This window comes from Ornithodoros turicata, chromosome 4 (genome assembly GCF_037126465.1).
Source record: "Ornithodoros turicata isolate Travis chromosome 4, ASM3712646v1, whole genome shotgun sequence".
In the NCBI taxonomy this organism is placed as follows: Eukaryota; Metazoa; Arthropoda; class Arachnida; order Ixodida; family Argasidae; genus Ornithodoros; species Ornithodoros turicata.
The window spans coordinates 71,427,128-71,451,693 of record NC_088204.1 but is presented as its reverse complement, the minus strand read 5'-3'; the positions used below and the strand labels follow the sequence as shown (position 1 = coordinate 71,451,693).

General features: G+C 46.2%; 1 protein-coding gene across 7 annotated transcripts in view; it reads left to right on the top strand.

Moving 5' to 3' along the window:
* LOC135391829 (RNA binding protein fox-1 homolog 3-like) overlaps positions 1-24,566 on the top strand; it is a 318,229-nt gene that overhangs the window by 152,750 nt on the left and 140,913 nt on the right. The window lies entirely within an intron of this gene.

Sequence of the window (24,566 nt, the reverse complement as noted above, 5' to 3'; positions counted from 1 at the left end):
GTCGTGGGTAAACGTTTGGCGAAACGCTTTTGTTAAATTGTTATCGAAAGCCTTTAATGCTACGTGGAATCGTTTCATATTATTTTTGCATCGTTACAGGGGTGGTTACACAGCTTCGGCCTACTCCAAACAAAGTGTCGGTAATCACGTGACGGTGGCGTTGTCACATGGTGTCACATCGTCCTATCAGGCAACGCATGGACTTACACGCTTGACCACGGGTTGACCCTATAAAACTACTGCTTTAATACGAACGCGGCACTACTAATGCGGAACGAAACGAAAAGGGTGTGAAGCGGGAAATCGTATTATCCGGGATCGCGTCATCGATGTGTTTGCCTGTACGGAGTGGTACGTTGTATACGGGTATAAGCTGCGCAGTGACTCGCACAAAATGAACGTTAGGTATTCAGTATGACGGGTTGCTGCGTCGCTGCTAGTTTCTACGCTATACGTTTTGTTTCTGAACGAAAGCACAGTGATGCAATACAGCAGGGGAACGCTATGACGAGGAAGTCCGTATATAGGAAGAGACGTCGTTCTGTCGTGTGCGGTACCTGGCTGTATGTAATTACGTGCTTGGCGCCGACGAAAAAGTTTGGGTTCAATAAAACCGGGGCTATCTTGCCAGCTGTTCGGCTCGGGCGACGTAATAAAACGCAGCGTTTTACGAGGTACTTCCGTTTCCGCTCGAAAGCGGTTGCGCTCCGAGCTCCGAGCGTCCGTATTGTTTGTGACGATCCAGAGGGTAGATTGTTTTGTTTCTGGCGATATCGCACTCGGTTGGCGATGTGTGTCTGACTTACGAAGTGCGGTACGTGCTTTTTGCTAAGCGCTGTATCGAAATGATACTTGACTCTAATTTGTGCGTCTAGAGGGCCTTTTGCAACAGCGTATCTGTTCGGATATAACGATGCGGTTTTACGTCGTTGGAGGCCCACTTTCTGATCGGACTATATTTAATATACACATACATCCAGGGTGTCCCAACTAACGTAAACCAAGATCTAACAAAAGTCTATATCTAATAATATATCAATATCTAATAAAATCAACATCAAACAATATGTAATAAAAATACGAGGTTGAGCGCTCGACGCGGGTGAAACCAATTAAATGTCGTTAGCAGTCTAGTGTCGTATTCGTCGGTATATATTTCATTGCGCCTAATTGATTCACTAGATAAGATTAATCCGTTGCGTTTTAAAATATTGATTGAAGGGCCGAACTGCCCATCGGAAAGTTGTAGGGTGCCTTGAGAAACACCCGACCGAGGTGGCTTCAACGAGGAGGATTCTGCGCGTCTTTCTTTTTTTTCTTGCGCAAAAGAAAGCCCACGAGATAAAAAAACACCGCGTGACAACGTGCCCACGCACTGCGATTGCAGGATGCGACCTGATATTTTTGTATCTCTTTCTGTTTCTGAAAAGTATTTATTCACACCGTTAGGGGTATTAACTTGTATTGTCATGATATTATCATCATTTGGTGCACCATTTCGCAGACCCTTGGGTTGTTTATGGGCACCTGGTCAGAAACTATTATTTATTTATTATTATTGTCATACCTATTGGGGTATGCTCCTTTAAGCGTACTCCAACTCTAACGGAAGAAGGGATTGCTTACATTCTGGGCCTTTTTGTATTTTTCACACCTCGCTCCATCTTTTTTCATTTTTTTTAAAAACTTGGTACGTATTATATGGTCCACCACGAATAAACCAAACCAAGTACGAAAATCCTGCCGGTTCCTCGCGACACGTACCATATGAGCACAATGTATATCGTCCTCCTTCACAATGAGTTTAACGCGTTCCGTACGACCCCCAAACCCCGATGAACATGCCCGGATATAGCGATCACACCTAACCGATTCGTCAACACTGAATCCAGTAAGACAGCAACCGCCCCTAGGGGTCCCCAAACGTCTTATATAATCAATGATTACGAATTCCACATTGCTTTCACCCGGTTTTCAATCGCGACTGATTAATTACCCTCCTAATAGGAAATTTCTCCGGTTCTTCTTCCGTTTCTAGAAGACATACTTGTAATGAATTGCCCATTCAAATCTTTAAGCCGGCGGTAACGAAATTGGAAAGGACTGTACAGACACCACTGCTCCCTTTGACGGATGGAACTCGATTTAAATTTTCATTATTCTCTTTAATTAGAGGAGGAGGAGGAGGAGGGCCATCTTCCTCCTGTTGCGCCCCCTGGCGCTCGTTCGCTGAGGTGGTTTGTTTGGGATTCGTCATGAATGCAAGAGTGATGTTTGGGAAGACTTCTATTTTCGAGGGCTTGCTTTTGGTTAGATATTATTCTGGTTGGTATGGGTTCTGTCACAAAATCTTGGAGTCCGTCGTTATGACAGCAGAGGGAACGTGGGGGTGTGTATCTTGAAATGAAGTCATCGAAATCCCCACTGAAAAATAAACTACCGTAAATAAATGTTATCTGAATATAAAATGCGCAGTTGCGCGCGGGAAACTGCCAACGGCGAACTGAGACTAACCTGGACATAGAAATGCAAACACCGGACTTGGACTAACAAAATAATAAACTAACGAACATGCTGCTCCGTCGTGTCCGCCCTGCTAAGCCTAACGGTTGCAAAAATGTGGCATTCGTTCGCTAGAATGCCTTGTTCAGACATATCGAAAACCAGTGAATTTGGACGGTTAGATAGTGGTGTTGTGTTTTTAAACACGGCATATCACCTTAAGAACCAATCGAGCATTCTCCTAGATTTTCCTTGTTCCGAGAACGTGAATTTCCAGATCGGGGATTTCGCAACCGGGAATATCGAGGTCCTCCCGGAACTTGGTGTTTTGTGTGGATTTACGCACAGTTTCGCGTAGTTTTACTTGAGCGATATGTTGCGAGGCCTCATGCACTGAGGCTTACATAATGTGGTTGTAGGTACCACGTGAATCCTGGCGCATTTTAGCTGCCATCATCTTATAGTAAACACTTCCGTCCTGCGTCTTCTTTTCACTCCAACTGTCTGATGCAGACGCGTACTGCATCTCACAACGGAAGATTAGACTAGCTTGGAATAAAAGGTATGGAGACCCAACGAAACATTGTTTGGAAGCGCGCACATAGAATATTCTGCAAAAAAAGTTTCTTGTCGATTCTGAAGACGATATAATACGTTCCTGTGCAGCAGCTGGCTTCAAATAACGAGGATATTGCGCAGCAGACAGAAAAGCTGACATACACACTGCTCTGCCACGATCCCAACACCGTAATAAATGACATGGCATTTGCTGGCAGCTCGCATTGCATATTCCGCGGTCGTCTTCCCAACGCAGACGACTTTTCCCGTTGGGGTCCCACTGTTGTCAGCGTTGCGCGCAGTTTGTTTCACTCTTCTTCTTGGCATTTAACCGTTATTTATTGCGCGAACGACAGCGCAGTTGTGCCATCTTTCCTGATGACGAAGCATGCACGCGCGAAGCGGTCATGATGAGGGCGGCCATCATACAGAAGGGAGCGCCATCCCGCGATGAACAACGGAGGTAATGAGCCAGAGACAGCATTGTGTTGTGCCCCGGACGAACGCTGTACTTTTCTCTCTAGCTATATTCCTTCGCTGCAGCGCTTTGTGGTGTTTCGACGCAGCGAGTTTTGCAATAGAGATTTCGTTTTGTTCTTCTCTGGGGCGAGGCTCCTGAGATATATCTTTCCCGTTCATTTTGCGGAGGTTGAAGTTCGCTTTCATGTTTGCGACTAGGGGTTATCTAATAAATCACACGAGTGTGGTTCGATAGTTATAATTCCATTATTCGAGCCGTAATCCTATTTGCGGCTCCATGCATTTTACGCCGTGCTCAGCCCCGTTCATACTTGAAAGCAGTCTGGATATCCGCGCTTCTCTCACTTCATCGTTCAGTTGCTCGCGAAGAATTTCCAGCGAGTGTTGCGCATTAATCGTGTTTATTTGCAAAATCAGCTGAAACAGCCCGCGTCTTGCGCCCTTGTTATGCTTTGGGAAAGGCGTAGGTGCTGCGACCATCTTTTTTGAGACTCGACGCTCACAACATCTCAAGAAAGTGATTAGCGTCTTGAGTTAACGAATACACCGAGTGTTCGGGAACAGCTGGCTGCGACGGCGCGTGTAAATTTTCCTTTTCGCTCTCTCTCTCTCTCTCTCTCTAATCATGGCAAAACTCTAGAACTGAGAAGTTGAGGCTTCGGATTTTTTTTTCTCTCTCTCTCTCTCTTCGAGTTGACTGTACAATGTTACGAGATCAGGTGAATAATATTATTGTCCCATTCCATGAATAGGTCCCTGTCCCATTATTAAGCTTTTCTTCCAGAATTTCTCTCCGTTCGGGGATTTTCCCAGCCCCCCCCCCCCGACAGTCACCAAAGATCTTACAACCTCCCCCAAGTACATCCAAAATCGGTAAAAAATGTCCACAAAATTTCACCCCCTATGGCGTCCTGCCCTTTCTCCTTCGCACTCTCTAACAGAGCCCACATTGTGACTTTTTTGCTTTTGCGTACTGACATTCTCTGACCACGAGGGCTTCGTGTCATACCAGGGTCTTGGACATGTAGTGTCATTATTCGCGAACGAACGAACCTGCCAACAGGATAACATCCGCCAACTGTGGCTTACAGGCTTACAGAGTGCCCGTGCCAAATGAGTTCTCCGTTGACATAATCCCGTGACCAGTGACGTCACCAAACATCTATCAATGAGACGAAGGACACCACGCCAGATCTCACGAAACCCCAAAGTCACTTATTTCGTCGGAAGGAATCTGTTAGAATAAACGTAAGATATATGCAATCTCAAAAGTAGTCGAATATCAGTCACACCACCCGGAAGGACATTTCTCTTGGTGGACACTTTCCGGTTAGTCAGTAAATAAATAAAAATAAACAAGCCCATAGTAAACACATGTTAGTTATGTTAAGTCGGAGTTCTCTACTTTTTTGTCTAGTTATGTCGTCTGCCGGCTTTTGGAGTATTTTTGCATAGTAAACACAGTAGCTTCTCTGAAAGAGCATCGACCAAAGTAAATTGTGATACAGGCGAACACAGAAAGGAAGCTGTATTCGTATTTCACAAACTTTCTTTTCCCTGTGGCTTTGGCCGCGTGATGGAAGGGACGAATTTTGCGGAAATGGGAGAGGGGGTATCACGTGATACGTCGTTAGGAGGTCGTTTAAATTGGCCGCGTCGTTTGGTGGCGCTGCGCCTGGTTTTGACTGAGCTCAAATTGTGTCTTTTTCTTGTGCGTGTTCCGCGATGCAGATCGTTGCATAGCATTTAGTAAGTTTACGAAGATACTATGCGTGCATTATGCGGCTCCACAAATGCGCCTCCTCTGTGGGATTTGTACTCTTTATGCGTTTGTCGCATTTTTTGCTTGGTATGCGTGGAATGGAAGCTTGATAGGTTTGGAAAGTTTACAATGTGCGCGCATTGTGGTTGTTTCCTCGCTCAGTGATGATTGGCCAAAGGAGTTTAGAAACCATTTCTAATATAGCATGTGTTAATGCACCGTTTGTGATATCGCAGTCCCACGTATTCAACACACAAAGCCGCACTCGTATCCGTGGCATGCTGATTTTGTAATGTTCAAGCGTAGATCAATTAGCTGTTGGTTTGTGTGTTTCTGTCTGTCTTGTGCTGCTTATGCCACCGTGATTTTCTATATAAAAAACATTTATTTAAAAAATGCGTTTTCCATAGCTCCATAGATATAGAGCACGACGCCAAAGGGGAATTTTCCTGCGGAGTAGCAGACAGTTACTATGGGAACGGGCCCGCCGCCGTGCCTTCCTCATGAAGGGGAGCATACGTATATAGTTTTTCTACGACAACAGTTGAGTTTTAGAGCATCGTACCTATCGCCTTTGCATATACGTAAAAGTACGTAAGAGGTACCGTGGGTGGTTCTGCGCACGCGAAAAAACATAAAGAGCTTCGAGCAATGCGCTGAACCACCACGCTATACCTTCCGTACGCAAAGGCGATAGCGTACGATGCACTAAAACTCATTAATATATCTTGTGCACATCAATCAATCAATCAATCAATTTATTTCGTGGGGACAGACAGAGACTGAAGGCGCCTCTTTCGCATTTTTTGCGCACATGTCCGGTGTGCAATAGCTTTCGGAGGCGGGATCGCATCGGCACGGGGGGGATATGTTTATTAAGAAAAAAAGAAAGGACAGGTCAATCAGACGGAGGTCGGCTTGCTGTTCCAAAAAAATGGAAAAAGGGGGAAGAAAAGAAAAGGAGAAGAAAAAAGGAGAAAAGGGGAAGGAAAGGAAAAGAAGAAAAGAAAAGGGAAGACAAACAAGAGAAGAAAAGGAAAAGACAAAGAAGAAAAGGAAAGGAAAAGAAGACACATCGGCACAGGACTTTGCTCGAGATATCAGGAAAACATATCCAGGCGAATCAAACGCGATTCCTGCAAAGGTGGGCGCACCGTTTCACGGCCCCCTTCAGGGACCGCTAAAGCACAAAAATTTCACCTCGCGGAGTGAAAGATGTACTAAAGTTTCACTTTAGTGCCTCTTTAAGTTATGTGGCATGGAAAGATGGGACGCCTTTGTTGGTCGTCGCTCGCTAAACTTTTCTTCGGAATAGCGTCAATCCAAATTAAGCTACAGCGAGAAAAGAGAAAACAAAATTGCTTCGCACGACGTTCACCTCCTAAACATCAAAGAGAAGTCTTCATTAGCTGCACGCGCTGCAGAGGCGAATTAATAAATCATGCAGGTATATATAGGCTGTTTCGCACTATGTCCTATACCTATATCCCTCGCCTCTTCGTATCACTAATTAATGAACTAATTAACTCTTCAGCCACTTCGACGCCTTTCTCTCCAACCGTTCTCCCCCGTATCGAGTGCACATATAGGTGCGAACCATCCACATGTGGGCATAAGTGGCAGTATCTTGTCTCACAGGGCGTGAACGTTACTGAATAACGGGACCTCTTTAATTGGAGCCGGAGCCGTCAGACGGTGAGTCAGAAGTTAATGAAGCGACGAGGGGCGAGAGAAGCAACGTCCGGCCGAAAGTTGTGTGTGTCGGTTTGTTTCCAGCCGCGGAATTATCTTCCTGGGAAGTGTTTTGACCATAGAATTCTCATAATAACTAGAAACCAAGCCAGCGAAAGGGGGCATCTCAGCATGTGAGCCGCCAATGATCGATACGTATCGATCGCCATCGATAGTGTATTGTTGTACGGCTGATGCTCTCGTCTTATTCCACTCTTACTTGGGCCTTCATGAAGGGGCCAGTAGTATTCCAAATAAATAAACAAAAAATACGGTAGCCTAGCGTGTTACGAGCGGTGCCTCCTACGAGTTCCGTGCGCCGTTCTCTCTTGTCGCAGCACAGAGTTTAAACTGTACGATACTCGTTCCCTGGGGAATTGAAGCGCACAGGTGATGGCAGACAAAAACAATCACGCTTCGCACACGGCATGGCACATGGAGCCCAACGGAAGCGAAAGCGACTTGAATTGGATTGGATACCATTGGGCCGCGAACGCACCTGGTCTTCACACGTGTGGAAAGCCTGTGACCGAATACGGCCAAATCCAGGATATCGATCATGGCACCTCCCAGACTTGGACATCGGGAGATGGTCTTGCCCCCGTGCAACTCCTTTGCTCTCGCCCATTACTCTCTCTCTCCCATCTTTTCTTCTAGCCTCTTTCCCTGTGATTTCTATATTTTTGACAGTTTCTCTGGTGAGGTAGAGTCATTAAATAAGCTTCGCTTCAGAGTATCGACACTGAGGTCCAAGGGGGAGCAGGAACGCCATCTTGTTTCCGCAGCACACCAGTACCATCCCGAGTTGAGGGTCAAAGACGGCTAATAGCGCTCCCTGTGCGATAGAGAAATGTGTGTGATTGCTGTGCGATAATCCATGTATTGCCAACTAGAGTCACTAAATAAGCTACGCTTCAGAGTATCGACACTGAGTTCCAAGAGCGAGCATGCGCCATCTTGTTTCCGCACCACGCTGCCCATGCGCACGCGCACAGCACACTTTAGCGCACGATGCCATCTATCGTGCGCGGGTGAAGTGTTCCTTTCGTTTACGAGCATCAGTTGACGGCCTTGACCTCACCTTGACATTCTCTTGACATCTTCTGGACGCTCTGGTGGACAATACATGGATTATCGCACAACAATCATACACGACTCTCTATCCCGCAGCGAGCGTTATGTTAGCCGTCTTTGATCCTCAAATAGGGATGGTACCGTCGTGGTGCGGAAACAAGATGGCGCTCCTGCTCTCCCTTGGACCTCAGTGTCGATACTCTGAAGCGAAACTTTTTTAGTGTCTCTATTGCCAACCACAGCGCTCTGACGATGTCAAGGGTGAGCTCAAGGCCATCAGCCTTGATGAGCTGCTTGCAAGAGAAAGGAACATTTCACACTCGCACACTGTAACTGTATATGGCATCGTCCGCTAAAATGCGCCTCAAGTGCGCGTGCGCGTACGTAGCGTGGCCCGGAAACAAGATGGCGCATGCTCGCTCTTGGAACTCAGTCTCGATAGTCTGAAGCGTAGCTTATTTAGTGACTCTAGGGTGAGGCTGCTTTCAGATGGACGACTAGGGGAAGACAAAGGTGGATTGTAGCTTACACTCCAAGATAGCACTTCATCGCGTAACACGAAAAGAACCTACGCCTCCATGGTTTACGCAGGGCCTGAAAGCTCGCAAGAAAAAGCGGCGCCCATAGAATCCCGTCGGCAGGGTCCGCTAGAGGCGCTATGCATGGCCAGTGCTTTGAAGGTGGAAATTTGGTTTTTTGAACGTTTTTGAACGCAGCACTCCTAGAAAAAAGGGTGGAGCAGTTATACCTCTTAGGAGGTAATAGTTGTCGCATATGTTGTGCATAAAAGGTTGCAATGTTCTACCTGCTACCTCACTCTCAAAGCAGAGCTTCACCGCATAGCACGTTATCCGCCAACTATTGTCACGAATGATAGGGTTACCGCTTCTATTTCGGTGAGCGAGGGGGGCGGACGCCTTTTTGTAACAATTCGGATATATCATAATTGCTTTTTACCGCCCTTTTACACCCTTTATCGGGCGCTAGGTTGACCTAGGTGGGAGCTATAGAAGTTACCACCTTTTCACACCATTTTTTTCTTAAAGTGAGCGGTAGCAGACGACGGCAACAGTACGTGTATTTGGGAAATTCAAAACCCATTAAAGCTCATGTAATGACGATGATATTCAATGCGTCACTTTTGTAAAAACCCATGTCTTACGGGGTCACGCGCTGGTTGTGAGAAACTCCTAACGTAAGCTGGAGTACAAGATATTATAACAATCGAAGAAAGCTATAAGCGGGCCTGAGGATGGCACCTAGTTCGCTTTCGTGCCACATTGGCGCTCTCTACATAGCCCAAAACGCAGTTATGCAGACCGCTATCCGCTGCGCGACAAACAGTTACGGTGCACCTCCCTCCACCCTCGCGTGCTGCAGCTTCTCCCCAGTGGGGTTACAAGCGTTGCGTGCACCATTCATCTGTAATTCGTTACCGCTCTGCCCTCGAATAAACGTTAAACCCATTGAAGTTTGAGGCGGAATGCTAATTTGAAGTAACGTAAATGCTAGCCGCAGGCCGGAACGTTCTGCTACAGCAACCACCCAGTTATGCGAGGAAGAAGCACATGATCATAGCAGACGCAAGGCCCGAGATGCAGGCTCAGTGGGAACACGACATAGCTCACTCCCTTCTCTCTAATGTAGACCCCACGCTTTCTCTCGTCCTTCCTCCGCGACTACCGCGCCCATTAACTTCTCTCTTCCACCGCATGAGGCTCAACGTTGCCTTTACACCTGCCTTTCAACACCGTCTCGGCTCCACCTCGTCTTCCCTCTGCCCCACTTGTGGAGTGCACGGCGACCTCAGCCACGTCATCCTGGCTTGCGGGCAATACCACCACGAGCGTGCCCTAGTGGAGCTCTCTATGCAACGCAACGACAAGCGGCCGTTCAACCTAGCGAAGATCCTCGGTCCGTGGTCGAACGCTGCCCACCAGACGCAGGGCCTTCGTCTTCTGGCGGAGTACTTGTGCTCCACCGGTCTGGCGACGGCTCTTTGAAAGCCCCATCATCATCCCTTCATCCTCCCCCAACGCGAAATAGGGCAGTGTACCGCCTCAGCGGCGGTGAATCGCCCACCCCATTACCATCCAATGTATGTGTGTGTGTGTGTGTGTGTGTGTCATAGCAGACGACGCAAACCGTCGTCATCACAATCCTTCCCATTGTTGCGAGACTATTGGTCTTATTTTCTGTCAATGGCCAGTTTGTCGAACGAATTTTCCAGCGAATTGCGTAAAGAACAAAAGAATTTAAAAAAAAAAGTAGCGCCGCTTGTATTCCAATTTTGAAGATAGTATCCCATCTGCTTGCAAGGGGATCGTGTTTTTTCGAAAATAGAGCTTACATTATTGTGTAATGCTGGCACCATTTGTTTTTGATGTGGGGCTTGTGGGCAAAGACATTGTGCAGGCACAAGCGCATTGCGACACCGTTCATGAGCCGAGGAATATGTACATTGTGTCGCGTTATCGTTATAGTGTTATGGGCGAAGGGATGCTTTCGTAGAAGAATGAAAAAAAAAGAAAAAGAAAAAAGAAATGCGCAATGTTGTCTCTCTAAATAGAGCGGATATTTCGTTCAGACGTCTGCGATGGAAACTCAGGCGGACGGCAGCATAGGAAAGGGGCTCTGTGACGTTGGATTGACGTAGCTCTCTTCGTCTTATCTTCTTCACTGATGCCGGTAAACTTCACCGTGCGTAAAATTGAGGCATTTTATGGATGTACGCGTTTCTCGAGAACCGTAAACCGTGCTAGATTGGTAGATTTTAAGGTGATAGCTTTGTAGAACGTCGACAGGCATGTACGTCCGTCTGTAACACTTGGGGAAGAAGAACTTAAGAGAAGGAAGATGATGCAATGGCATCCCCGGGCACCCGAGTGTCAGAATCGGAAGATGACACTATTGAGCTAGATCATCTAAGCGCATTTAATGGAATGCCCAGAGATGAAGATAGTTTTTTTTAGATAAAATATCTCCAGAACCCCTTTTTCGAAGGAAACTGAAACTTATATCTATCATCATGTTGATCATGGCAGTCTCTCGACTTAAATCCGCCGCAACGTCAACCTCACAACCCACATCGCCCCCAGGCGTCCCTCGCGGCTTCGCAATTTCTACAAGAGCCGCGCATCTCAATTTCGATTTATCATTACTCAAGATGCAAACGTTGTGGCGGAAACCCGTGATCCAGTTGTCTTCGTGCACCACTTTAGGGTTGAAGGAACACCATCTAAGAAGTTTATTTGGGGAGTTTACTGTATAGGGAGAGGGGACGCCAGATGCTCTACGTGGAAGTGAGCGAACGAAACCACTGGAGCAGAGTTTGCGAGGGAGCCAGGTGGTTGTGAAGGCGAAGAGACCGAGCTTTGCGGTAAGGCGGACTCTGCTACGGCGCGCGGTCTGTGTCATCATGGCGTCCGTTCACTGCATGGGAGGTCTGCGTGTGTACTAACCTATTATTCGTTAAAGCAGTCTACTTCGAAGCTAAATATGGAGGAGGAAACGTATTGGGACCCCGTAATTGAAGTATAGTATATGTCTTTGTTTAGCAAACACAGAAAAAGAAGAGCGAATTTTGGTTGGCAGCTCATGTGGTAGAATCATGCACTCTTAGAAAAAAAAAAAAAAAAAAGGGTGGAGCAGTTACACCTTTTAGGAGGTAATAGTTGTCGCATATGTTGTGCCTAAAAGGTTGCAAAGTTCTATACCTGCTACCTACGAATGATAGGGTTACCGCTTCTGATTCGGGGAGCGAGGGGAGCGTACGCCTTTTTGTCGCAATTTGGATATATGATAATTTCTTTTACACCCTTTATCAGACGCCATGTTGACCTAGATGGTAAATATATGGAAGTTACCGCCTTTTCACATCATTTTTTCTTAGAGTGTGGAGCTAACTTGCGCGGTAGCAGGTAAGAGTGTGACGAATGTTGCTGCAGCGCATTAGAACAAGGACGGAATGTGTAACCGTCCTGACGTAGGGATGAACCAACATCTCGATTATTTTCTTTTCATAATCAATCGTCCAATAAGTGGAAAGAGAGGTGTGCACTACAAAAACATTTTCCCAAAGAACTTCCTCATTTTGATGGAAGAACACGTGAAAACTTCTTCGCCAGACAAATCAGACCTTCTGCCGAATACAAACTATGTATAGAGCCTTTCCCTTCGGCAGACACTAACATCAGCGCCCAATCTCTTTTGCACCTTTCGCAATCAATTTCGGAGCATCACTTCCACAGGGGAGGTGTTGTAACCACCGCATCCTGCAAAGTGCTTGCGCTCAAAGCCGCTTTTATCCCATGTATCACCCATTTGTATCGGCCTGCAATAGGCTTAGGGACGAAACACTTCACCAGAAATGTTCCTAGCCTTCCGCTTCGTGCGTTACTCCGAATACCCATTAAGCCATCCCTAGAATCCCCTTCGATTTTGTAAACGAAAACCGTAAGAAAAGAGACATTCCTCTTCCGTAACGACACCTCTGTATTGCTTATACGAAGCAGGCGACGTGATCATCGTAGATGGCGCTCGTGTGGGCCTCGCGAGCTCCCCCTCGTGGTATTTCTTTTCTGCTTCGTACTGGTCTCGCCACGGTGTTTACGCAACGTTGCACGTTGCAGATGGTGCGAAAGGAATGCTTTTTTCCTTTTCTGTGTGCGGCGTTTTTTACTTTCGGAGATCAACAACGAGATCGTTATAGATGGCGGTAGCGTTCAGGCGACTTTTCCGCCCCTGAGTCGTTTCGCTTGTTTGGCGAATTCCGGACTGCGTATAAGAGTGCCTGTGAACTGTCGTGGGCGTACGGGTGTGTACTAGTAATTTTATTGACCAGCAAACGGGCCTTTTCTAGTACGTTACACAACGCAGGAAATGTTTACGGTGGAAAGTTATTACCTCATTATATAGTTCAGCGTCGTGGATACCACGTTGTTTTATGGAAAAGTAATTTTATTTTGGGAATAGTGACGTTGTTGTGGTCTGCTAGGTTTTGTCGTTATTGATTCGTAATATGTACGAGTATAGCCGTGTTGCGATACTTCCACTCTATCGCAAAAAGCGAACTTTTATTAGTTTTAGTTTCTAGGCATTGAAGGAGTCCGGAGTTGGCCGTTGGCATCGTCGGCATACCGTTACACTAACCAGGTAACTACGTTAAAGCGGTAACCGCATACGACGATTTCTCGACGAAAAAACGGCCAACTTTCCCACCGGCACGACAACTCGACGGAAAACCGGCGAAACGAACCGCATGCACAAGTTTCCACTGCGGCAGACGGTGGCGCCCTCGTTTCGTTAGTCCGTGTTAAATTGTGACTTCAAATTAACCGATAAATATTTCGCTACACATAGAAAAGTTACAGTGGCACACAGAAGAAGTTGTTGCGGTCAAAGCATGTTCGCGAAGCAAGCGCTACAAAGGCGCCCTCAGACAGCAGCGGGCGGGCGACAGCATGCTTCCCAGTTCCCAGGTTGGTCATACGGGCATCCGAAATGCCCGCCACGTCCGCTCGTGGAACGATAGCGCTGGAGCGGTCCTATTGGCTGCCGTCGGGCGGCTGCTTCCGCTCTTCGCCGGATTTTTCAGCTCCCAGCTCCCGTGGCTCAGTGGTTAGCGTGCTGGCCATGTCACGTCGAGACTGGGAGGTACCCGGGTTCGAATCCCGGTGCCGGCTGTGCTGTCTGGGGTTTTTCCTGGGTTTTCCTCAGACGCTTTCAGACATATGTCGGCACAGTTCCCTTAGAAGTCGGCCCAGGACGCACATTACCCCAGGGCGTGAGTCGTGACGTTGCCCACATACGTGAAGCCGACAACGGCAAGCCCTATCACCACCCACCACCACCACCACCGGATTTTTCTGTCCACCGCTGTCGTCGAGAAATCGGTGACGTTCCCATTGCTCGCGTCGGCTCACCGGAAAAACGGTGACGGTGGCCGGTTCTCCGTCGAGAATTCGTCGTACGCGGTTACCGCTTTAGGCTGACCAGTTTGCTACTCAGGTCTTCTTTCATTCCTCTTTTTTTATCTCTTTTTTTTTAATTCAGCAGTACAGCGATTCTAGAAAATGATTTTACAATGGCACCCTCGGCTAACACTCACACGAATCTTTGCAACCAACAAGAACAAGAAGACGCAAGAGAAAGACTGTCCCAGACACTTCAAACGCTGGACAACAGACCACTCTCTTGCAGTAAAGTAATGGGAAGATGGCCCACAAAGGAACAAGACATGAAGACACTCAAGGCACTGTGTGTCTACCTAAAGGAAAGCGGCATACACAGCCGCTACTATAGCAGCCACATATCATAAACCTCAAAACCACCTATATATGAGATGGAGCTGCAGGCGCCCTTAGGGCAGCTACCCTGCTTCAAGTCCTTCCCCCCCTTCTTTTCTTTTTTAGCAGTCAATTACTACTACTACTTTGCAACCAATTAAATCTGAGCACTGTTAACATCAGCATGTAAACTTCATTTCAAGTTGAAAATAGACCAAAAGCCAGGAGTCATGTTCACAACAAATATATTACACTGCCCTGCATAACAAAATGAAAGCAAAAATACAAGGACGTTTCGACGCCTATACGCGCGTCCTCGATCATCAGCTCTGATATTTGTTGTGGTTCATTTCAAGCGAACTTATTACGGGGTGGAAGAGTTTTCGTCGGCGTAGGGTAAGGTTGGGCGAGATGAGACCGAAATTTGCAGTTGAATATGGAATTTTTATTTTTCCTATTTTTTCGAAAAAGTAGCCATAGGCGCGTTCCAGGGGGGGGGGGGATATGTTTATTAGACGAAAAGGGAAAAAAACGGGGAAAGGTCAGCCAAACGGGACGTCGGCTTGCTATTCCAGAAATAAGAAATAATAATAAATAAATAAAAAGAAAAGATAAGAATTAAAGAAAGAAAGAAATAGGAAGGAATAAGAAATAAATAAATAAAATTAAGAAATAAGAAATAAAGAAAAAGATGTAGAAAAAAAAACGAAAAACTACCAGATGATGAAAGAAGGATGAGGTAGATTAAAGACAAAGATGACAAAAAAAGATGACTAACAAACGGTGAAAGAATGATGAGATGAATCACAGAAGATGACTTTAAAAAGAAAGCATGAGGTTAATGCGTTGAAGGTGAGAGTGGGGCACAGAAGAAGAATGAGATTTCACGACTGAGTTCACAGGCTGTTCATCAGACCTGAGTCTCTCAAGAAAGTCAGGGGTCTAGAGCTTCTGACCTGTAAACGCAGACCGGACGTAGTCGGTGTAAGGTAAACCCAGAACAAGAAATTCAAGGATGCTGATTGTCTCATCTTGCTGCAACCCTCGGGGCAAGATGAGACACGCTTTGGTAATGAACTACACAAATTAGTTTTTGCAGTCGAAGCAGACAAAGTAAAGCCCGTGCGCCCTTACACAATCCCCGTGAGCCCACCGTCCACATTGCTCTGCCATGAAACCACACAGAACCCGGTGCTGTTTTGCTCCACCGTCCTTTGCAAGCAGGGCACCGCAGGTCTAATATGTCTCTGGTCGCTCGCTTCTTCGTACGTTTCTCCTTTGCTGGAAATATCCTAGGAAACAGGAAAATTTGCTGGAAAATCCTAGGCATTATGCGAAAAAGAAATGTCTGAGGAACAAGCATAAAGTCACCTAATATAGTTGACTTATCCGTTTCTAAATTACATTAAATTTAAATTGCATCAAATTTAAATTACATTAAATTGTCGCATCTTGCCCCGTGCATATCATCGGATGCATTAATTTTTCTGTTGAACACCGGAAAACCAAGAGCGCCCATATTTTGCATGTATCTAGATGACTGAATAAAGAAATAGGATGTGGATTTACGTTGACAGAATAAGCCTGCGAAATGCTGCTGCACAGATGACAAGAAAAATGACTACAAAATATCGCGCCTATTTGGCGGGTCTTTACACTCCATGCAGATGTAACCGACTTTTTTTTTTTACCTTCAACCAATCCGGACAATTCTCATGTGCAATAAATAGAGCGTGCAGGACCACCTATGAGTAAAGTTTGAAGCGCACAGAGCGACGCGTCTCTCAGACAGGCGGCGTCGAGCAAAAAAAACGTCACGTCTTGCCCCGTGTCTCATCTTCTCCCACCCTACCGTATATAGGAACTACCTTCATAACATTCCTACTTGTTTGTTTGGAAGGGAGTTGCCTCAGGGCAGAAGCCGACGATATTTCGAACAGAGACTGTTCTTAAGAACAGTCTCTTCACTAGTTCCTAACTAGTGAACCTAACCTAGTAGTTCCTAACTGTTCGAAAACTAGTTTCACTAGTTTTCGAACAGAGACTGTTCTTAAGAACAGTCTCTTCACTAGTTCCTAACTAGTGAACCTAACCTAGTAGTTCCTAACTGTTCGAAAACTAGTTTCACTAGTTTTCGAACAGAGACTGTTCTTAAGAACAGTCTCTGTTCGAAATATCGGCGGCTTCTGCCCTGAGGCAACTCCCTTCCTACTTGTTTGTTTGTTTGTTATGGGATCATAGAGAGGTTAGCCAAGCTAGGGCTGGCTTGCTACTCTATACTTGCTACTCCTACTTGATGACAATACACCTCGGGCCGTTACAGAGGAAATGAGAGACTCTAATTATAGGATTAACAACACCATAAATATCACGGAAGTAACAACTATATCACAGCTCACATTTCGGAAGGAAATCCTTCTATAGGATGAAAAAGAACTGGACCAGCGAGTGTTGCGCACATTATTCGGTCCCTAACGGTTATAAATGGAGTGCGGTCAGAGCCACATAAGACTGCCATTCTGGTCCTTCATTTGGGTCTCTGTACCAGAATGGTTTTATAGACTGTGCCTGCCTACTGTTGGTAATCGCAGTTAGCTGACGATCCAAGTGTTCTTGCATCATGGCGGGAAGGAGTGTGTAGCCTTCGAGTTTGGTACGTGTAGAGGAGTACCTTTGCAACCTACGACCATTTAGGACAGACGCTGCCTAATGCGTAATAATGGGGGCTGAGTTGTTACCAGGTTTTAATGTGTCTCAACGTCTGCTGGCACTTCGGCGAACTACTACTGTACTGTACGCACTGTTTATCCTACCACTAAAGTATGAAAAAAATTGCGTCGGTCGTATAGCGACGCAGACAGATTATTACCGTCCACCAGAGGCGTTCCGAATGGGGTGGGGTGAGAAGGACAGCCGCCCTAGGAAAGTCGTAAAGGTCATGCACAGTTTCACTAGCTTTTTTTTTTTTCAGTTAGAATTTTCCTGCGGAGTTTTGAAGCGCGGAACAACTATGAAACAGAATAAATTGCCAGTTCTATGGACGCAGCTTATAACGAAGAGCCGTGGAAATTCTACGCATCATTTTGGCGTAGCAGTAGCGTTTTTACATCCACGAGATTTCAATATAGCGTTTTGGCATTACGGTTTAGTGTAGGGTTATAATAATTAAATTGAAATTAGCTCAATCTTTAAACTATTGATCGGTGAGTTTAATTCATTCAATGAAATGAAAGAAGCTAGTTAAATTACATTAAGAGTCTTAGAAGGAAATACCTCCCCAAAGGAGAAAGCCCCTTGATTTTATTCACCTTGACCATTCTGCATGTCATTTAGAAGGTGTTTCTACGGGAGAGGGGGTGCACTTCACGGTCATCGTGCCTTACACCCTTAAAAATGAACTTCACCGCATAGCACGCTCCTAGCCAACCATAATCTCGAATGATATCGTTATCTGCCTTGGTTTGTTGAAAACTGGAGGCGAACGCCTTTTTTTTGTGACAATTATGAACAGCATAAGTGTCACAAAAAAGGCGTACGCCTCCCGTTTTCAACAAATCGTGACAGATAGCGATACCATTCGAGATGGTGGTTGGGTAGGAGCGTGCTATGCGGTGAAGTTCACTTTTAAGATTGTAGGCGGGAGTGAGAGCCGGCGGGAGTTGACCTCGAACGCGCTCTGCCGGGAATAATCTTTCTTGGTAGAAATAGAAACCTAGGACGCTATACGGAACGGGAAGAACTTTTACCTTCACCATCACGTCCCGGCTTTAACATCCGATTAGTAGCTCTTACGTTATAGCTACCTTCTGAAACTCACTCCTCGCTCATTACCTTCCGCTTAACCATTCGACGCACATTCATTGGCTCGCACCAACACGCTGCTGACAACCCTGTGCGCATCCCCTCCCCCCGCTAATTAGCGTAACGTCGACGCTACGCGTGCAGCCGCAAAATAGGCCAACAGCGACGTCCGCCGTCAAACGCAGGCGGTGCCCAAACGCTAACTAGTGGCACGCGCGTGTCTCATCGATTTGCCATCAACCCTCTTGAGAACAGAAGAATACTAGGAGGGGTACAACAATGGAGCTCATTTCCCACACTCTGTACACAGATAAGAGCAGTAGGAAACAGCCAGATGAGGCTATTGCCTCGTCATTTTCTTTGATAGTCGCGCATTGAACATGATTGAAGGGGAAGTAATTAAATAAAGTTGACGAGAGCTTTCTTTGCAGTGGGAAAAGCGTATATGCAACAACAACAACAACAACTACATTGTTGATGACGGTGGGATAGGATGCATGGGATGGGATGGGAGCGTACGCGTTCGGTGCTGCTCGCGTAGAAATGTGGTCGGTGGTTGCAGAGTTCGTTGCAGGCCGTTATTTTTGGAAGAAAATGGGGGGGGGGATATGTTTATTAAGAAAAGGAAAGGTTAGCCAGGCAAAGAGCACGCTTGCTATTTCAAATAAATTGGGAAAATGAAAGAAAAAAAAACGTGGAAAATAAGGAAAAAAAGAAGAAAAAGCGACGATGTAACAACGTGAGAAAGTCGCAGGCAGATCATGGTTTTTAACATCAAGGTGAAAAACCGGGCGTGTTGGTGTTGATCTTGGTGTTATAAAAAACAAACAAAAAAAACATGGTTTTTAACCACAGATGGATCATGGCAGATCACATTTACTTAGAGGCTCTAAGTGAATGTCGCTGCTAGCATGCAGTGTGTGGTGTAGATGCACAAAGGTGGTCACTGTCGCTGTACAATAAGGTAGAGCGATCAGTGGCTTTGGCATAATGCTAGCGGCGTCAGACGGTCCGGCGCCAGCACAAGAGCTTGTCAACCGCGGAGGAAGTACTGTATAGGTCGACGCGTTATTTCGTGAAGTTTGGTAGAACCACGTGAGAAACGCCGGCTACGACGTACAAGCGGACGAAAAGTTCGCATACGCGAGAGGCGATGGGATGCTCGTTAAATAGAGAGTCCCACAAGGCCGAGAAACGCGTCGCGTCGCGGTTTAGCGCAGCGTGGTGGGCCATCGCGGCTCATTGGTTGGCACAGGGAGAATGCTCGGAATTCGCGTCAGCCGCTCCTCCACCCGGTCTTTCCGCGTCAGAGACCCCTCAGCTGGGTCACTAATGGCAGTGGCATCGAACAAGAATCGTTATTGCAAAGGGAGGAACTGGTGTGTTTTCTCTTCGGTTTCGTGTCGACATTATTTCCAGTCAGCATTGGGAAGCATGAGGGTGCTTCACCGCAACGCTCTCTCGCAATGCAGGCAAAGCACGCTTTGCAGGCACGCTGTAGTGCGAGAAGCAAATATGGCTTGGCAAGTATGTTCCCTTCGTGAATCGACAGCGTAGATGTCGTGGTAAGCGTGCGGCTGGACTATTAGGGAACATTTATTTATCATCGGAGTGTTCACAAATTGCGATTGATTACAAACTCTGTCAGCTTCTTATTGTGTCCCCGCGTCCATTTTACGTGGAAACATCATTTGAGGTTGAAGTGCATCAGACGAACTGAAAGACGTAGTATTGCGATTCCCTATCACGCACTACTTGTACACGATATTTATGCAAGGTTTCGTGCACGGCTAATGCTAGTGTCGTGTCGTCCTTTCTGTTGTTCTCTTGCGCAAGCTCAGGCTTTGTCTGCAGTGGATAATGCAAGTTTCATCGTTGAGGTTGAAGAATTCTAAGCTGGTGCAACAGTGTAGTGGTTGTTCTACGAAAAGTACGCATAATATAATTAATCAAAGACAGCACAAACGTATTACATACAGGGTGTTGTTTTAGCCTTTACATAATTTTAAAAAAAGCTATGAGAGAAGCAAAGTGTCGTTTTTGCCCAGCCTGCTGGCCGGCATCAGCCCCATCTCATCATCGTATCTCTATTTGTGTGTGTGTGTGTGTCGTTTTTGCAGTTGAGTTCAACGGCCACGCGGACATCCTTTCGAAGAATGTGTGCAACTACAAGACGACTAATTACCTAAAATTCGTTAATTAACTTTTTAGTTAGGGGATTTTGGGCAAAAACGAGATGGCAGATTAAGAGACTGTCCTAGTTGCAAGCCATTTCACGTTTAACAAATCCTGAAACACGCACGTGCGGTAAAATATCCATCCCCGAATTCTGATATGCAAATGAGCCGAAACCGCGGCGACCGGGAACGCTGGGAGTATAGCCTTCATTTCACGTCAGAGGGCCACGTGATTTGGAGTCATGGAGATGATTGGAGTACACTCTTAAAAATGAACTTCACCGCATAGCACGCTCCTAGCCGACCATAATCTCGAATGATATCCTTATTTGCCTTGATTTGTGGAAAACGGGAGGCGTACGCCTCCCGTTTTCGACAAATCAGGGCAGATAACGATATCATTCGAGATGACGGTCGGCCAGGAGCGTGCTATGTGGTGAAGTTCATTTCCAAGAGTGCAGGTGCCGCTCAGCTGGCGAGATAAACCGCTTTCCCGCCCAGATAAGCCTCCATCGGCGAGGGTGATGCGCTCGTCAGGCGCTTTTTTTTTTTTCGGTTTCGGCTCATTTGCATACCGAAATTCAGCGATGGTAATCCCACGCTCCGCGCTCCTTTCTTGCGACTCATGCGATCTAGTTAACGTTCGCTTCCGGAGAGGGTAGACTGCACTGTTCCAAAACTGTTTTCTTCGCTTTGCTTTTCTCGCGCGCTCCATGCAAGTAGTATAATCGCCGCCAGCGTGCAGAGCATGTTAGCAAACGACCAAGCCATCATTTTCATTGGCAGCGATCTGGATAACTGCAGTAAGCTCGTCGAATTCGTTGATTGCAATCAATTCCGAGACTGCTACTGTTGGGAATGACATCATTTTGGCCCAAATATCACGGGCAGGCGGGCCGAGAGGAGCGATTTTATTGCATCTCCCATGTATTGAAAATTTCGGAAACTACAATTCGCCAAAAATCAGTGGACCGCGTCAGGCCGTCAAAAAAAATAAATAAATAAATACATAAATAAAAGAAGAAAAAATAAAATACTAATAAAAAATAAAATAAAACAAAAAACGTGTCATTCCCTAGATGAACTCGAGGAGAACACGCCTGTACTTGTTTCGTGCAAAAATTGAGCGAGGTGTACGGGAACCCTGCGAACAAAAAATCCCCACAGACTTTCTTAAGAAGTGAGTCCACCGTAAAAGATAGAGTGGATTTCAGCTGGGATTGTCTTCCATTCTGTTATCTCGCTTTTGCCCGAAATTTCCCACTTAAAGAGTTAATTAATGAATTTCGGGTAATTAGTTATTTTGTAGTTCCATAGCCTCTTTCAGAGGACTGTTCGCTGTTTAAAAATTCTGTAAAATCTAAAAAAAAAAAATAAAGCACCCGGTATATAATTGGGGCCCCATGTAACTCACAACCTTAAAGTGCGCACCCAAACGAGAGCACCCAGCCAGTTATTTACGATTATTTTTTTTTTTTTTATAACCCGCGCTTGAGCTGTCGCGATATCGCTGTTATTAGCTTCCGCTTTCCATGGTTCCCACTCAATTTTATAACGAACATTCGAAGGCCTTATCAAGGACCTTTTAAGGCTCAGCCGTCACTTTGCGCGGCATGTAAAACACTGTTTATGGCAAGGCCTTTAATACTTTTACTCAAATACTGGTATCACACGACGGAGTACGTGGGGACTGCGCAATGGCGAGCTGTTCACCATGGAGACTGAGGACTGCTGAATGTTAAAGACCAAAAGGAGGAAGAGGGGGAGTTGGTGATAGTTCATGTCGCTACAATGCAGCACTGAGACGGGACAAAGGGCGGTTAAAACAACGTTTGCAGATACGTTTGTCTCCTTGTTTTAACTGCCCTTCGTCCCGTCTCAGCGCTGCATTGTAGCGACATGTTAAAGACCATAGGATTGAAAGGAAGGCTGGTGAATACAACGAAGAGAGCCGTTCATTTCTGGCACTTCGGGTTTCCGACACTGATTGCTATTGCAACGAGTGCTGACTCCCGTGGTTTCGAACAGGTCCCCCAAACTCACCTCGGAAAAGCGTGCAACGAAGAAGGCCGCCACTAGATACCCCACTGTCGCCGTTCCGGATCACTTCAGCGCGCTAAGTTTAGCGGCAAAATGTTTTTGTTGTTTCTGCGAATGAATCTAGTCTTTATATGTCCAAATAAAGCGCGTATAACAACTTTGTGTGTCGTGTTTCACTTTTTGGTCCCGTTTTTAAACGTGTTGAGCGATCGGAAGGATCTAGTGCACGGCTGCGTGCATCACATAGCGTTCCTGTCGTACCAGGCGCCGCAGGCGCAGTCGTCCATTTCTCCTTCGGTGACTTGGCCTGGCTTGGATTGTGCTTCAACTGGATCTTGAGTGCCCTACAATCAAACGCAAGCCAACGTCTGGTAACAATGGGGTATCTAAGGGCGACCTCCGGCATTGCACGCATCGGAATAGGAACAAATACATTGGAAAATGGCGACCTTGGGGGACCTGGTTTCGAATCTATAGTTCTGACTCGGGACAAGCGGAATTCTGGGAAATCTCGAAACAGCCCTCAACCACTATCATCTTGGTCGCACACCCACGTGACGTCCGCAAAGATACGGCAGATAATGTTTACGTGATCGTGAAACAAAAAGCAGACATGAACGTGCCATTTCGTTTTTCTGGTTTGTCACAAGATTCTGCTGTATGATATTTCCGCATTTCCACACAACTTACAGTCGTCGAATACAGCTCGAATCCCCAAGTCCGGTGCGTTGTACGCGCCTTCATTTCGCGCGTCCCATGTAACGAAATTAAAAGCGCTAAAACGAGACGAAGATGATCAACAAGTTTATTACTCACGTGGGACATGCCTAAAACCTTTGTGGAATTCCCTCTCTCTATCTGTCAGGCCAATATAGATGCATTGCTTACACGGCCCATAACACAACACACAAAGATGTTGTTTGTGCGCCATTTGTGTATGTCTTCGTCTGCTTTTAGCGCTTTTAATTTCACGATGTCCTACCAACAGGCCCAATTCGACGTTCTACATCGCATGTATACGTCTAAAACATGCAAAGTGTACGGCAGCTTCCCCGAAATCCCTGACTAACGCTCTGTCGCCAAATCCGTTCGCATATTCTCGTGACAACTGTAAGGACTTCTCATTAGAAGCTCATTAGGACGTCGTTTAGAGCCCTAGATTACGCCGTAGTCTAACGCTTGATATGAATCTCTCGTTCGAGACACATCTTCCAGACATCAGCGTGTACATATATTTGACACAAGAGCCATATCACTGTGACAGAAGCACTGATCACACCTTCCATTGTGGAGCCCTATTCCACATCTTCTCCCCGACTGCCGCCCAATTTCACACTCTTCGAGCCCCACGCTCAGACGACGCCTACTCGAGCTGCGGTGCACGGGCTTTACCCTGGCCACTCTGCTCGGCCTACACTCTTAAAACTGAACTTCACCGCATAGCACGCTCCTAGCCAACCATCATCCCGAATGACAACGTTCTCGCAGCTGATTTGTTGAAAATTGCAGGAGGAGCCTATTTTGTGCCATTATGCACGGCACAAAATAGGCTCCTCCTCCCGTTTTCAACAAATCTAGGGCGAGAACGTTGTCATTCGGGGTGATGGTTGGCTAGGAGCATGCTATGTGGTGAAGTTCATTTTTAAGAGTGTACGACATCCCACGCAGCGGCCTGTGTGACCAAAGCAGTTTTGGCGTTCCTGAGCGACATAGGTGTCATGAACAGCCTGTGAACTCAAGACGTGTCATCTCATTCTTTAGTGCCCCACCCTCACCTCTCACTCTCAACGCATTACCCTCATCTTTTCGTTTAATCATCTAAATCATCTACGTCTTTAATCGATCTCATCCTTTTTCACCGTTTGTTATTTGATCCTTTATTTCCTAGTTCTTTTTATTCGTTTTATTTTTATTTATTTCTCTTTTTCTTTCCTTTCTTTCCTTTTGTCTTGCGGAATATAGCAAGCCGACATACGGTTTGGATGACCTTTCCTCCCTTTTATTTCTTTCGTTGTTCTAATAAATATATCCCTCCTCCCTTTTCTATACCTATCTGCTCGATATAAATTCGAGCCAGTGCTCAATAGCCGCGGCGTCATGTACGGGCAAGCGACGACAACATTGCCTCAAAGAGAGCGAGAAGGTTTTGTCTCC